Source organism: Rosa chinensis, chromosome 3 (assembly GCF_002994745.2).
Source record: "Rosa chinensis cultivar Old Blush chromosome 3, RchiOBHm-V2, whole genome shotgun sequence".
In the NCBI taxonomy this organism is placed as follows: Eukaryota; Viridiplantae; Streptophyta; class Magnoliopsida; order Rosales; family Rosaceae; genus Rosa; species Rosa chinensis.
The window spans coordinates 35,651,815-35,668,001 of NC_037090.1; the positions used below are offsets into that span (position 1 = coordinate 35,651,815).

Sequence of the window (16,187 nt, forward strand, 5' to 3'; positions counted from 1 at the left end):
TCCCTATGATGGATGGATAGTGTTTTAAGTGGAACGTATAAGGATAAACTTTGTTCTTAATGAGTACCATAGCCCTTACACTTGGGTGGTGTGTTAGATTCCAGTACATGCTTGATAGACTCACCTATATGAGTGTGATAGTGGAGCCGCTTCCTATGAAACTTGGGCAAGTCTTCTAGAGCACTTATGAATATCCAGGTAGGGGTGTATGGCCTGTTCGTGCCCACCCGCTGAACAAGCTTGATAGAGATTCAATGTGGATAGTAGCTCTCTAATTCATATCAAGAAATTCTAGTTCAAAGAAAATTTTATTTTCACAAAATTTCTGTGAGTCATGGCTAACTTATCATACGGCTGGTTCATAGTCGAAAAGACACCAGTTCAGACGCATTGTATTCTCACTTTCACATTGTATTCTCACTTTCCTTTGGCACTCTTTCAATTCTCTCATTTTGTTAGACTTTCCGTATTTTGAAATATGTGGGAGATTGTTGGAATTTTGGTTATAATATTTCAAAATACAATATTATTTATTGAGTTTAATCATAGCCAATTATTTGGTGCTTTGTTTTCCAATGAAACCTTCATTGCATAAGTTGGTATATCCTTTATTTTCACTACATCTGTTACAATTGTGTGGCATGTTAATTGCTTCTTTATCCATTGTTGACCAGTAAGTTTTTCCATATCAGTTACAAAAGCCAACATTATGAATATTGATGATCATTATCGTACCTCAATTAATTACTAGTCTTCCTCGTTTCCTTCCTATTATGTATGTATGTGTATGATCACCATACATTCTCCTCAAGAGTTCTTTTCTCATATTCTAGTCAATTTTATGTTCTCAATATTCCTTCTTTCCTATGCCAAAGGAAATTATCAAGCTGTTCTAGGATCCAAGTATTGCGAGTGTACGCTTACAAGGATTAACGGTTGTTGTACCCTAGAGGGTAGGGCGCCACTAACCTGCTACACCGAGACATTGTCTCCGAGGGGCGAAATCTACTCTTACGGGCAGTGTTTACACGCCTCAACCTTAAACTCTTTTCAAATGATGTGTTTCTTGGAAGCCTACAAATTCAAGAGATAAGTCTTATAATTCTTGTTATTTTAATCTCTATGACAATAAATAATGATCATTATTTATTATTAATATATATTGTATTTGTGTGATTTTGTAGGAGAATCAAAATATGGTGACCGAAGTAGCATCCATCAACCAAATTTCCAACAGACGCTTGTACAATCACCACCTTGTTGTTCTTCAACTATTGAATTGCCTCTCTTCGTCTTTTTCAATGAATAGTGCTAACTTCGGTTGTTACATACACTTCATATACCACTAACACCCAACTGATCGACCTCATGGGATACTCGCACATGCACTATGCTATGCTATGAAAGAGATGCAAGTGTATGTGTGACTTACTAATTGAGAGTTTCTATTGGGACATCCAAATCTGCTCACTTGACCTCACTCTATTATGAATTATTAAATGACATATATAACCTATTATAAAATGACTATTAAGGACAATAATTATACCAAAAAAATATTATACTTATTTAATGTATATTTATCATGTGGTACAAAAAATACAGAAAAAATAAACATTAAAAAACGAATGATTTTTTTTTTTTTTAGAATAAAAACAAATGATTTCTTCATTTTTTTTTTTTTGCACAGCTAAAATAGAAAAAAAAATATATAAAAAAAAAAACATAATAGTTCATGGAATTTTCTTATTGATTAGACATTAATTTTTGAAACTCAAGTTTGATTAAGAAATGTATATTTAGTTTAGATTTATAGAGTGATTAAATCATTGAAATGACTAAATTTTTTTATTTTAAAGATAATAATTTGTTTGCAAATTATATGAGTAAGGTTATTTGAGGAAGTTTAGTGAGGTTTAGTGAGTAAATTTAGTATTTGAAAATTTGATAAGAGGTGTAAAAAGCATAGAGGTCAAGTGAGTAAATTTGGAGGTTCCAATAGAAAAACTCTTACTAATTTAACTCAATATGGAAAAAGTAAATAAACATTCTCAATTTAAGCTCTAGAATTTCTATGCAATTAATATACTCTCTCAAACAAAAACTATGCTCAAATATTCTATGATGCACAACATGAAAATGTTATTTTCCTTCTATATGTATGCAATAAAAACTGATATTATCCTAACAAAAAGAATATGCATTGTTACTTAATTAAAGACAGTTAAATACCACCCAAAAAATTAGTAAGTGGGTAGTCTTGATTACCAAGACCATCCTTAGAAAGTTGACAATAATTATGCATTGACACCACTAAGATATATTTAGTATTGAAACAGGGATATTAATCCCCAAACATATAATCAAGAAATAAAGATGCTATGATATCCAATGAATGATTTACCTTTAAGAGCTTTACAAAGATCAATTGGATTAATACGCTAAAAGGAAGCGCACAATTTAACCCTGAAAATGTCATCGTTAGTATATAGTAAATAGGGATCGTTTTAACCGGGGATTGAGGGTACACCTGTAATTGTAAAAACAACTAAAGAATTAAAATAAGTATAAAGTATTATTTACAAAAATAAAACAAACAAAAGGGGGTTTTAGGATTATTAAATCAAAAATTAAATAAATAAAATAAAGAAAATGTAAAAACATATATACACGGGTGGAACGCAAGTAACAAAGATCAAAACTACAATCATATGAATGAAATCCAATTACAATTCCTATAGTTGATTTTCTATGTCATGAGAAAGAAGTTGACCATGTGAAACGTTAGAAAGCAAATGATTTCCCATTTTTTACTTTCCTTGAATAATTAATCTAAGTGAAAGCACCTAAATCAATCATATTGAACATGCAATCATAGTCTAGAAAGCTAGCTAATCAAGAACAAATTCAACGCATTAAGAACAAAGAAAGGATGTCAACCAAAGTGCACAACCTAGTTATGAATAAGTTCACCTATTTGCAATCCTCCTTAATTGATTTCGACTTTTGTCCAAAGCCTTTACTACTTAAATCTAGCTCCAATTACATGCATATATCCTAAGTTGGCCACCAAAGAACATAAACATGCAAAAGTTTTCTATAATCCAAAATCAATCAAGCAATCTCACATAAGCAACATATCAATCAACGTATGAAAATCACAATTTTATTTCAAAACATATAAATGGGCTTTAAACTTTGCCCTTAACGTCATGTTAACTAGAATTCATAACTCTACGAAATCAAACAAAGGAAAACAAAAGAAAGTATGAAATACACCGTGAATGATGAATGACAAAGCCTTGAGACAAAGAACTCGGAGATCCTTGAAAGCAAGCAATCTTCTAGGGACGACACAAGGGTGGATGGCGGATAGGATCTTGATGTATTGCATGACTTCTTCTCCTCCTTGGTTGAGACGCAGAGCTTTTGAAGACTAGAGAATTGAGAGAATTTTTCTGATGTTTATTTACTGAGGGAGAGAGGTGTGTTGTGGTGTGGTGTCGTGGTGTGGTGTGGTATAAAACGTCTAAAGAGGAGGCTATATATAGGGGAAGGCAATGCTTCATGAATTTAATTTCTAAGGAATTTTCTGGTTGCACCACACAGCTCCAACCAATGAATTAATGTCACGTCAGCTCTGCCATGTCACTCAACCAATCAAAAAGCTCCAAAATAATTCCATAATGTTTCCAAATATATTATTGCTGATTTCCCAAGATTTTATCTAATTTTTCTCTTAATTTTCGGCCAAAATAATCTTGAGTGAATTAAGGAACGAATCTGGACTTGTTTTGAGCCTTTTCTTGTTGCACAATCCCATGAAACTCTCCCAAGACTTTCTCAACGTAATCTCCTTGATTTTCACATTATCTCCATCATTTCCCATGCAAAAAATCAGATTTAATCTCCCATAATATCTCCCACGTCATGTTGTCTCCTAATGCCTTCAGGTTTCCTAGCCTCATCAGGATTCCTGCGTTGACTGGGATTCCTAGTCGGACCAGGAAAACTCCATTTCTTCATGTCAGCTCATTTCTGCTCCATTTATTCCAATGTACCTAGAAGATAAAAACTAAATTAAAAATGATTAAGTAAAGGAAATAACTAAGAAAAATATGAGGAAATAATTATTAAAACGTCGCATAAAAATGCTCCTATCATGGATCTTGATCTTGTATTCTAAGAGCAACTCCAACAGCTTCTCCATATTTTAATTTTTTCCTATTTTAGGAAAAAAAGCACATCTTTTGCTCCAACAGATTCTCTATAACTATCCCTATTTTAGAGATAATTATGAGAAAAGAGAAAACCAAATTCTCTAATGAAGAATTATGGATAAGGAAGAATTATGGATATTTTACATATTGCTGTAAAATAGGGAATCTGTTGGAGTTGGAGAAATAAAAAAAGGCTGCAACTTTGACTTTGACTTCCTTATAATATAAAAATTATAGGGAAATTGTTGGAATTGTTCTAATAGCTTTAGTTTTCACCTCAAACACTCACATATGCCTAACTTCTAATCTAGGCCTAAGACTATAAGAGAATGGCAACACATAAAATTTTCATACTAATAACCACTACACCAGTAATGGCATCAGACAACATGCTTCAGACAACTGTAGAATTTTTAACTGTTGTCTGATACTTTGGGACAACAGCAAAAATTATTCTGTAGTCTGAAATTTTGAATCAGACAACAGTTGTTACATTGTTGTTGTGCAATTATAAAATAGACCATGATTGTTTTTCTGATGTTGTCTGAATCAATCAATTCAGACAATAGTTATTTCATTGATGTTGTCCAAGGTTGATTAGCACAACAGTTGAGAAAATATGTTGTCTAGTTGTTTTTAATCACACAATAGTTATTACTTCTCTATTGTGCAACTATTATTCAGACAATGGTGGCATTTTGATGTTGTCTGAGTAATTTAATTTAGCCAATAGTTTTTCTATGTCTGTTGTGCGATTATTATTCAAATAATGTTAGTATTTTGTTAAAGGAAAAGCACATTATGTGTCTTCATCAAAGCGACAGACAAGGAGGGAATCAAAGAATTACAATCACAGCTCAATCAACATTTAGTATTATTAATGTAATCGATATTTCCGTTATAATTCTATCCCTATATAGAGGGACTATGAAATGAAATGAGTAGACTAATTCCAATCGCAATTTACTTTTACACGTTATCAGCACGCTCAGAGCCAATAGCCAAAGAAAAAAAAAACCTCAATTCTCTAGTTTCTTTCTTCTTCCAGTCGAAAAAAAAAAATCAAAACCCTAGAAGAAAAAAAAACCTTTTTCTTCTTTTCTGCCACACCCTAAAAAAAAAAATTCCCCTGACCAAGACCGGCCCAGTCCAGACCGGTTTCATTTCCCCTCCCCCGCCGCCAGCCCGACCAAGACCGGCCAAAACCCTGTCAGTTCCCCACCGTTGTAGCACCGAGATCGGCAATGATGTAGTAGCCCAATCCACATTCACTAACGCTGCTCCCTAGCCCCCGCACCTGCACCCCAGCCCACTACCCCGTACGGCTCTCCGCCTGCGAACATAGGCCCGTGCAGCCCACCCGCGCCGGACCTGCACCTGCTCCTCACACTCCGACCAATAGGTTTTCTTGGCGATCCGACCTGCACCAGATTGAAGAAAAAGACGCGAAATAAAGAAGACGGAGAAAGAAGGAGTAAGGAAAGAAGTTGCAAAAAAAAAAAAAAAGATAATAAAGAAGAAAAGGGGCCAGAGAAAAAAAATAAAAAAGAAGGAAAAAAGGCCCTGCGGCCCACCTTTGGCAGAATTTAAAAAAAAAAAAAAAAAAAAAAAAAAAACAAGGCCTTGTGGCCCACTGCTAAAAAAAGAGGAAGTGACTCAGTTTTTCTCAAGCCTAAAAACATCGCTACGCACGCCTACATCAACACTTCCGTGCGTTAGGATTGTTTTATTTTCTCAAAATCAAGTATGTTTTCTTTATTTTATTTTATGATATTAGCCAAGCATGTGAATTTTATTTATATTTTCTGTTTTTAAGCATGCTTTATACCTTATTGTTTATGCCTTTATTATATTTTTTTATTTAGCATGTTTAGTTAGATAATTTTGATCATTTCAAGCATGCCTTGTTATTTTTGTTTTCTATGATTATCTTTAAGCATGATTTATAATTCTGTTTATATTTTATTGCTTATGTTCTTATTATGAAATTTTAAGCATGTTTTGTGATTTTATTTTACGCATGATATATTATTGCTATTATTTTTGTAGCATATATTTTGTTGTATATTTGTGCATTTTGAGCATGCATGCCATATACTTTATTTTTATACATGCTATGGTTATTTTTAGAATGCAACATATAAACTCCATTTTGCCATGATAAAGAAAATTCATGCGCACACACTTACCGTGATAAAGCATTTTCACATAGCATCGAAAAATGTGACCATTATGAATCTTGGTCTAGAAATCTAATTCACATTTTTGGAAAATAATTTACGTGGATGTCTTTATGACTGCGTAATTTATATCTTCGCTCTTGTTTATGTAGATGGCTGATCCAAATCGACCTAAATTTGACATTTTGGACTCAGAAGGACTTGAGTACCACCGTTGGGTTTTCGATGGATAAACTGCTTTTGTGGCAAAAGACTACACTGCCACCATCAAAACTCCCACTGACCCCAAAGACGATGGACCGTCTGATAAGGTGAAAGCAAATGCCTTAATGTTTCTGAGGCGACATATTGATCCTAGCTTACGCTGGGAATACCTTCAGTTGAAGACACCCAAAGAACTGTGGGATGCCCTTAAGGGACGTTTTGGGAACATTCATGACACCTTGCTCCCAGAACTGACCGTTCAGTGGAATGAAATCCGCTTGCTTAACTACAAAAAGGTTAATGACTTCAACAAGGACATGTTGCGCCTAAAGGCATGTCTAAATTTATGTGGAAAGGAACTCACAGAAGATGATATGATCCAGAAGACTCTTTCCACTTTTCCTACTTCAGCAATTATACTAGCGAACCAGTATAGGCTGGAGTATGATAACAAAAGAATCACAACTTTCAATAAGCTGATCAACCTACTACAAGTGGCTGAGAGGCATAATAAGGTTCTTTTGAGTAACAATGCCAGGCCCGTTGGGACAAAGAAAATTTCTGAGGCTAATTATGGCAAAGTCAAAGGTGGAAAAAACCCCAATATAAAGGGGGTTGGATATGCTAATCCCTACCCACATGGCAACAATGCACCACGTGGCAAGGGACGTGGGGGTCGTGGTATGGGTTGTGGAGGCCCTCCCAATGTATGGCGCAGAGATGGTGGTGCTGGCCCTAGTGGTCATGGAAACAAGGTGCAAAGGGCACCTAAGAACCCTTCAGTCAAATAGGGCAGAGTTGGCAATGAACCATGCTATAGGTGTGGAGTCATGGGGCATTGGTACAAGAACTGCCAAGCAAGCAACAAAGTAGCAACCAATTACAAGAGGTATAAGGAGTCTAAAGAACAAGAGGCTCACTATATGGAAGAAGGAGGACATGACCCAGACGTCAACCTCACAATTGCAGACTTCAATGGCAACAAGGAACTTGCTCAGTCAATGGATGCTTCGGATTTTGACTTATCTGCTTTTATTTTATTTTCCAAAAAAAACAGTTGTGAAGGCATAATGCCTCATTTTTAATTAGACTATTACGTAGTCTTAAAGTTTATTTCAATAATAGTTTGATGAATTAGATTTCTGAACAAGACCTTGATTTGATTATCGTTGGCTTATTAATAAATTTCAGATTTTATTCTGAAGCATTGAATTTATTCGATTTTTATGTACTATACATATTCACATGGTTCAAAAAAGCACTCTAAAGATGTAAAGCAATACATCTAGGGAAAAATTATTAGAATGACAAAAATTATCATTCTACTAAAATAGACATGCTCTAAAGAATATGAGTTATATTTTCAAAATTAATAATACCTCCCATTTATTTGTAGGAATGAATCGAGGAGAACTTGAGTGCTTAGTTGATAGTGGGACTACCCACACCATATTAAGGAATAGGCAATTATTTATTGAATTAATAGCCTATAATTCCTCTGTGACTACGATGATTGGATCATCACAAGTAATAAAGGGGCGAGGAACTACCAAATTTTTTCTGCCTAATGGCACAACATTTAAAGTCACAGACGCTCTATATGCACCAAGAGCTAATCGAACCTTGTTAAGTTTCAAAGATAATCGTGCCAACGGTTATCATGTAGAAACACACTGTGAGAATGGAATTGAATACCTTTATATTACCTCTAATGAAAGTGGAAGGAAACACATTTTAGAGAAACTTATGAGTCAATCTAGTGGACTGTACCTCACTACAATTCAGATCATTGAATCATATGCTGTCACCAACAATGAAATGTGGGACACTAACTCATACAGGCTTTGGCATGACCGCCTAGGGCACCCCGGTCGTGACATGATGATCCGTATTTTAAACAACTCACACAGACATCCCTTCTTTCGAGTGAAAAATAAAATGGGAGAAAAATCTGCCACATTGAAAGGTGTCAGTCCTAGTATTGCTCAAATGCAGCCATTACCTTCTGAAGTACCAGAAGCACTACCTCCCTCCCATTATGCCTCATTGACTATTTCAAAGGCACATCACTCGTTTTGCAAAGCCTGCTCTTTAGCAAAAACAGGATCGAGACCTTCCTATGCTAAAGATACAAAACAAAACATTCCATTCTTACAAAGGATACAAGGAGATATATGTGGACCTATCCATCTAGAATGCGGACCATTCAAGTACTTTATGGTTATGGTGAATGCTTCGACATCCTGGTCACATGTCGTTTTATTGTCCATAAGAAATGCTGCATTTGCAAAACTCCTAGCACATATTATACGTTTAAGGGCTCACCACTTTAATCACCCTATCAAGTCTATAAGGCTTGATAACGCTGGAGAGTTTACATCAAAAGTATTTGATGAATATTGCATGTCTATTGGGATCGATGTAGAAAATCATGTACCCCATGTGCATACACAAAATGGTCTCACAGAAGCCACCATCAAAAGGCTACAGATGGTGGTTAGGGCATTGGTTATGCGCACCCACCTGCCTATATCTGCATAGGGTTATGCAATATTGCACGTAGCTTTACTTATTCGTTTCAGACCCACTGCTAGCCAACCATTTTCTGCATACCAATTGGTAACTGGATATGAGCCTAACATTTCACACTTACGCATATTTGGTTGTGTAGTATATGTGCCTATTGCGCCCCCACAGCGCACCAAAATGGGTCCTCAGAGACGATTAAGTATTTATGTTGGATACGAATCTCCAACAATTATCCGCTACTTAGAACCCTTGACAGGAGATCTCTTTACCGCTAGATTTGTGGATTGTCACTTTGATGAGACAGTCTTCCCGTCGTTAGGGGGAGATAGGAAAAAGGATTTTTCAAGTGAACGACAGGAATTATTGTGGTTTATCCCCACTTTGTCTCATTTTGATCCCCGCACTTCACAATGTGAAAGTGAAGTGAAAAGAATAATCGATCTTTAGAATGTAGCAGATTCGATGCCTGATGCGTTTACTGATATCGCAAAAGTGACGAGATCACATATACCAGCTGCAAATGTGGCTACAAGGTTAGAAGTCCTCAGCAAAGGGCACGGTGCCGCAGACAGAGGCACTGCAACCACACTTAGTGGAGGTGTGGTTGAGGCCATGGGTCCCCAAAGGAAGAGGGGGAGGCCACTTGGTTCCATTGACACTCACCCAAGGAAGAAAAGGGCGAGTAAGGCACAAACCAATCATCAATGTATAGAATCCCTCTCATGAGATTGTCTCTGATTATAGTTATGTCTATGAATCAATACTGGAGGACGCTCCGATGTTTGAAATGATTTCAGAGAACAAAGAAATCTCAATAAATTATGAGAGTGTGTATGAGTTCATAGAAAGATCTCCCATACACATTGATGATGAATATGCATACACTGTTGCTCAAGAAATCATAGAGCACGATGATATCGAACCATGCTCTGTTGCAGAATGTCAACAAAGAGCAGATCGGCCTAAATGGAAAGAAGCAATCCAGGCAGAATTAGATTCTCTGACAAAGAGACAGGTATTTGGTCAGGTAGTGCTAACCCCACCAAGTGTAAAGCCTGTAGGACATAAATGAGTCTTTGTCAAAAAAGCGTAATGAGAAGAATGAAGTCCTGAGGTACAAGACTTGCCTTGTGGCGCAAGGTTTCTCACAATGCCCTAGAATTGACTACGAGGAGACATACTCTCCCGTAATGGACGTTACAACGTTTCGCTACTTAGTTGCTTAGTAGTTTCCGAAAGACTGGAAATGCAGCTCATGGATGTGGTTACTGCATATCTCTATGGGGATCTAGATTCAGAGATATATATGAAAGTGCCTGATAGCCTTACATTACCCAAGTCAAGTGACTCTAAACCACGGAGTGCGTTTGCAATTAGGTTGAAACGCTCACTTTACGGATTGAAACAATCCAGGCGGATGTGGTATACCCGTTTAAGTGACTACTTGATTGGGAATGGATATAAGAATGATGAATTATGCCCCTGCGTATTCATAAAGAAACAAGTTCTAGATTTGCAATTGTAGCAGTATATGACGATGTTATGAACATAATAGGTACTCTTGATGAAATAAGAGAAACCGCGAGCTATTTGAAATCCGAATTTGAGATGAAGGATCTTGGGAAAACTCGATTCTATCTAGGCCTTGAACTAGAACACCGAGTTTATGGAATACTATTCCACCAGTCTGCGTATGTCCAAAAGTCAGGCAATTTAACATGGACAAAGCGCATCCTGCTAGCACTCCCATGATCGGTCGAAGCTTGGATGCAAAGAAAGATCCATTTCATCCAAAGGAAGATGACGAAGAGGTGTTGGGAGCTGAAACTCCCTATCTAAGTGCAATAGGCGCATTATTGTACTTAGTCTAATGTACTCGACTAGACATTGCATTCTCAGTGAACTTGTTAGATAGATTTAGCTCAGCGCCAACGCAGCGTCACTAGAATGGTATCAAGAATAATTTTCGATACCTAAAAGGAACCATTGACTTGGGACTGTTCTTTCCCTACAGAGAGACAAGAGGGACCGCAGATGGAACTACAATCTCTAAAGGAAATGTTGATGGCGAAAACGCCACTCACTACACTAAAATGTCAAATGACGTTTTGGTCGATTTTGCTGATGCTAGATATGTCTCTGACCCACATAAAGATCGTTCCCAAACTGGTTATGTATTTACCAATGGGAACACGGCGATATCTTGGAGATCAACCAAGCAAATCCTTGTGGCTACCTCCTTGAACCACTCAGAGATCATTGCTTTACATGAGGCGGTTCGTGAGTGTGTATGGTTAAGAACTATCATTACACATATTCGAGGGACTAGTGGTTTAAGTTCTACCATTGAAGAGCCTACTTGCATTTATGAAGACAATGCAGCTTGCATCGAACAGATGAAGCTAGGTTATATTAAGGCTGATAACACAAAACACATATCGCCAAAGTTGTTCTACAATTAGTAACAACAGGCTCTCCTCAAGATTCAAGTGAATCAAGTAAGGTCTGAGGAGAATGTGGCAGATTTGTTCACCAAATTATTGCCTAAGGCCACATTTGAGAAACATGTGAAAAACATAGGAATGCGAAGTCTTTCCAAACTCCCTTGATTAATGCAAGTATCAAGGGGAGGTGTAGATGTCAGGGGGAGTCTAACACACACATGTCATCCTCAAATGTAGAAAGTGTGTTGTGCGCTTTTCCTTCGACCAAGGTGTATTTTTTTGTTCCACAGGGTTTTTATTGTTACTTGGCAAAGTTTTTAGTGAGGCAACAACTCATGCACCATTTCGTCTTTGACTTGGCACAAGGGGGAGTGTTAAAGGAAAAGCACATTATGTGCCTTCGTCAAAGCAACTGACGAGGAGGAAATCAAGGAATTACAATCACAGCATAATCAGCATTTAGTATCATTAATATAATCAATATTTCCGTTGTAATTCTATCCTTATATAAAGGGACTAGGAAATGAAATGAGTAGACCAATTCCAATCGCAATTTACTTTTACATATTTGATGTTGTTTGATTGAATTTTCAGACAATAGTTTTTTATTGTGTCTGTTGTGCGATTATTATTCATATAATGTTAGTATTTGGTGTTGTTTGACTATATATTCAGATAATAGTTTTTCTATGTCTGTTGTGTAACTCTACTTTAGACAATGACTTTGTCTGTTTCTGTTGCCTAAGTTTTTAAACGTTGCTGGCCTAATTGAATTCCCACACTCAACCAAAATTCAATTTTTTGACTCTCTCCATTTCGATGAATAACACAACATCATTTTAATACTTCGTGTATATATGCAAGATAGCCAAACACCAAAAGTCCAAAACCCTCTCTCTATTTCAATCTTTTCACCAAAATCCCTCTCTCACAGTCAAGAGTGTGAGAGAGAAGATGGAGGGGGAATCGTACCAGGGTGAAAATCCATGAAATGAGGCACGACTACCTCAAGTTTGAGCTCCGCGACACCGACGCGAGCGTGGCCAATGCGCTCCGGCGCTGATGATCGCCGAGGTCCCCATGGTCGCCATCGACTTCATCGAGATCGAAATCAACTCCTCTACCTCGGCCTCATCCCCTTGACTCCGGCCTCGGCCTCATCCACACTGTCGTCCCCGTCGATTTCTCTGGCGACTCTGGTTATGAAGCTTCCAAATAGAGGTATCCCCTCTCTCTCTCTCTAAGCTCAAATTTTTAGGGTGCCCTTTGTTAGGGTTTAAATTTGGTTCCATTTACTTTGATTTCAGTTGCAAGTGTAAACTTTTGTGTTGAATTTTGAGGCCATGTGATTAGTGTATGTTGAAATTGGGACTTTTGTATGGTGTAGAGGGATTATCATTGTGAAGTTACGAAGCGGGAATCACTGCCTGCAAGGTTGATCCTAATACTGGCAAGTTGCTCGGCAAACGACGTCGTCTGTTCGCTCCAATCCAGCGTCTTCTTCCACTTCACAGCGCTCCGTCACTCCCACTTCTCGGATTCTGACCTCCAATTCCGAGTTTCAGCAAGGTATGTATCTGTTAGTTTGGTTTTAATTGAATTTTTTTTGGTGAAGATTTAGATAAAAAAATTTGGAGTTTTTGAGGGTTTTTTTGTTTTTTTGTTGATACAGATGCTGGAAGAGTGAGTGGTTGCTATTAGAGTTCGGCCAAGAAATGATGAGGATCGAATTTCTGATTTGGATTACGGCGACAGTGTTGAGGTCCAGCCAGAGGTGATTATTCGACTCTGCTATTTCCCAGCTGGTTTTATGAATTATGATTCTTGAAACTTGAAGCACTTTTAGCAAGAAATTAAAAAGTTGCATTCTTTTTGTTTTTTTGTTTTTGTTTTTGTTTTCACTCTTGTGTAGTTGAAGGGTTAAAGTTGAGGAAAAACAATTTGATGTCCGAGTCTTATAGATTTGATGAAATTTTTACTGAGACTGCCTCGCAAAACCGTGTTTAACAAGTGGTAACAAAGCCTGTTGTTGAGGTAAATTCTCAATCTCTGGTTGATCTCAGGAGGTTTGGATGTCATTTTAGTTATGTACATTGGTTTTGATTTTGCAGAGTGTATTGAATGGAAATAATGGGACAGTCATGGCTTACGGTCAAACTGGTACAGGGAAGATTTACACACTTGGCAGGCTGGGTTGTGATGATGCATTGGAGCGTGGTATTATGGTTAGAGCTTTGGAGGACATTATTTTGAGTACGGCTCCGGAGTCTGATACAGTGGAAGTTTCATACTTGCAGGTGGGGTAGTCTATTGTAGCCATGTTAACTTTTATATTTACGTTTCTTGTTTTGTTCTGATTTCAACTTATTTGGTGTTCAAATGTGTACGACATTGCTCACAATAGTAAACTTTAATGTTCAATGGTTGCATATTCCACATTGGGGATGGTTTTTTTCATTACCCCATGTTAAAAGACTTAAAACTTAATTGACAATGTTTTGTTTCTTGAGTCGCAATTCTAGTCTGCTAAAAGTATGGAATGAAAGAGAAACATTGCAAGTCTTAAAACAATTTTTGGAAGTTATGGAAAACCTGGAGATGTAAACTATCAGAAGATTAGTTGAAAGTGTATTCGTGTTACTTTTATGCTAGATGATTGCTCTTTTCATTAAGACCTGTTTCTTGCTCTAGCTGTACATGGAATCTATACAAGATTTGCTTGCACTAGAAAAGACTAATATTCCCATTCACGAGGACCCTAAGACCGGTGAGGTGTCACTTCCTGGTGCTTCGGTAGTAAGAATCAAAGACCTTCTTTAATATAATCTGCAGTTGTCAGTTTTAAGATTTTGATGTTCTATGTTGGTTTGATGGCATTATTATTCCTACATCTCATGTCTAATTTAATTTAAGATTTCTTCATTTTGATGTTACGTAGATAGTTTTGTTTGTTTAAGAATGGGGAGCAGAACCTTAAGAAATAAGAAGTACTCTTTTGTAATTGTTTGGCTCTGGTGCTTTTGTGTTATCTTTTTGGCTTTCTTTATGGTGCGTTACGAATTCTGCTGCTCTTGTTACTAAGGATTATCTCAAAGGGAAAGTCTTACGCGGTTGAGGAACGTAACTGAAATTTCTGGAAGGTTCACATGGTCTCAAGGTTAAAATTCATTTATGTACTTTCATGGAAAGCTGCTCACTAGTTGACAGAGTCAATACAAAGATATCTATGATCCTATCTGTCCTAGATGCTCCTGTAGTATTGAGTTTCTGAGGGCAGGTTTGAATTATGTGTTCACAGATTCTCTTGCTGCTAGTATTGCACAGATTCGATGAATTTAAATAAAGCTACACCATTTTCATCTGTAGGAGTTAGTTGTGCATGAAGCTTCTATTCATTTTTGAAAACTTGAGGTTGATTGTTTTTGGTTGTGTAAATGGTCACTGGAAAGTAAAGTTGTTTAATTTCAGTATCTATGCTTTATTGCATACATTTGCATACATATTCCTGCTACTATCAATAGTATTAATGAATTAGTACTTTAGATTTGTGTATATCGTATTCGCATGGGCTAACAGTGAGCTATTTTTATCTATGTTGCTATAGCACATTGATATATTATATGAACTTTTGTTAAGTTCTCTTGTTAGGATGTTTTTGCTGTAACATGAAGACTTCCATGTTCATGTGAATACCACATTGAATGTTAATTTTGTGTTGTAGGTAATCTGGTGAGCCTCTTAGCAAGGATACAAAGATTTGGGAGTCTCAAGTTGGAGGATCATTCACAGTGACTAGGGACTCTAGCGAGCCTCTTGGCATGGGTACAAAACTGTCGTCACTTGACCGCAAGGAGGACTAGCTTAAGTACCTTGAAGAGCACAGGCTCAAGGATTTTATCAAGATTGCGCTCAAGAATTTATTCAAGAAGCACTTTGTGTATTGATCAGTTACCCAATTTGCAGCATTTTGTTATGTTTTATTGTTTTCTTTCGATGCTATTGCATCTCCCATGTGCTCAGTTTGATTTAATAAAGATTGTTGTTCTTCCATATGAGAAAATGCACGTCAAAAGAGTCACTTTCAGACCACTCTCAACTAAGTAAAAACAATTGTTCGAGAGAGTTAAACGCAAACAAAGTGATAGCAAAAACTGTTGTTGGAGCCATCTTAGCACAACAAGACTACATCAAAAACCATTGTCCAATGAAAACTCAAACAACAGTTATATAGATAAAACTATAGTATCAAAAGTGCACAACCAACGCCATTTTAAGCAGCCTGTTGTGTTGTTAAAATTCAATCAATAGAAAAAACTAGTCCCTTAATGTAGAAGCTTCATAGAGACAACAGTAAGCATATATGGTGCTGTTGTTCTTTCTGGTATTTAGACAACAGTCATGTAAGCAACTGCTCTTGTGTAAAATTTACTCAGACGACAGTTTTTTGCTGTTGTCTGATAATTCCATCAGACGGCACAGGCTTTCACAACAGCAGACAAGATTATCAGACGAAAGCTGTCGTCTGAAGCTATTATTGTTGTAGTGAACTCCCCCTTAAAAAAATGTTTTTTTTTTTCCTCCTCCCTAGATAGGTAAGTTTTTGAATGTTT

At 36.8% G+C, this 16,187-nt stretch overlaps 1 protein-coding gene and 1 long non-coding RNA gene across 2 annotated transcripts in view; both read left to right on the forward strand.

Annotated features, from left to right (window-relative positions):
* Positions 1-16,187, forward strand: part of LOC112195054 — an 81,366-nt gene that overhangs the window by 55,100 nt on the left and 10,079 nt on the right. The gene's annotated exons all lie outside the window — the stretch shown is intronic.
* LOC112195057 lies at positions 12,371-15,627 on the forward strand. The gene is made up of 6 exons (XR_002934336.2): positions 12,371-12,798; positions 12,965-13,146; positions 13,250-13,351; positions 13,490-13,611; positions 13,689-13,874; positions 15,299-15,627. It is a non-coding gene; the product is annotated as an uncharacterized LOC112195057 (long non-coding RNA).